Below are 1,177 nucleotides of genomic sequence, written 5' to 3'. Positions count from 1 at the left end.
CCTGACACCCCGCTCCAACACTTCTCCAAGGCGCAAACCAACAACCTTCCAACTTGGAACCTGAGCCTTTCCAGTTGGAAGCTTGTTGGTTTGCGCCCTGGAGAAGTGTAACATTTTGTCCTTTTCCTTTCTTCAACGTGTACATGTAGTAGTTTATTTTAAAAAACTAGCTCATGTTTTTTATCACATTGCACATACCTACGGAAGAAGGGGAAACAAAACGAAGACAAAACTAAAAACAACAACGGCTGTGTGAGCGCTACATGAGCTGCGCTGGTGAGATGCGGTGGACTCCCCCGACCAAGGGTCTCGGGATCAGCGTACACAGCAAGCACCATGGGAGGGGGGGGGGGAGGAATGACGGAGACAGAAAGTGAGAGAGGCGCTCAAAAGGAAAGAGTGAAGCGTGAAGAGTGAAGAGGTGCTGCTAGGTGGAGGCAGTGTAAAGAAGAACGCCTTCCACCTCATCCAGCGTATTACACTCTCCACTTTCTCCACCAAACGCTTTCGGTAGGAGTCTGCTAATGAGATGGGTATATTCCGGAGGGGATAGCCGAGGTCCGTCCGTCTTGACGGGTCCATAGCTGCGGTATCTGAGAAAGAGTGCTCAATCTATAAAAGAGAGCCTTCACACAGGGGGAAGTGGTCCCATCCACCGCAAAGAGGGCTGAACAGCGCTGGGGTGCACTGGAGCTAGTACACAATGGAAGCGGTCCTCACCAAGAAAACACAATCCGTTGCTACTCCGAGTTTCTTGAGTTTTTCAATCGTCAGGCAGCTTTTCGAACTAAAGCAGGGCTGTCAGTTCCACTAAAGATATACACAACCACACAGCAAGGCGCACAAAAATTCCATTCCCTCGGGAATATACCCATCCCATCAGCAGACTCCTACCGAAAGCGTTTGGTGGAGAAAGTGAAGAGTGTAATACGCCGGATGAGGTGGAAGGCGTTCTTCTTTACACTGCCTCCACCTAGTAGCACCTCATCACTCTTCACGCTTTCTTTTTGTGCGCCTTGCTGTGTGGTTGTGTACAGTCAACTTCGCTAATAACGACTGCGGATATAACGACAATTCGCGAATAACGACAGAATGTCCATGCCCAGAGCAAAGTCCCATCCCACTGTGATACGTATAATGAGACTTCGGGTATAACGACACTTCGCGAATAAGGACA

This window comes from Sycon ciliatum, chromosome 1 (genome assembly GCF_964019385.1).
Source record: "Sycon ciliatum chromosome 1, ocSycCili1.1, whole genome shotgun sequence".
NCBI classification, from domain to species: Eukaryota; Metazoa; Porifera; class Calcarea; order Leucosolenida; family Sycettidae; genus Sycon; species Sycon ciliatum.
The sequence above is the reverse complement of the archived record's forward strand: the minus strand, read 5'-3'. Positions refer to the sequence as shown.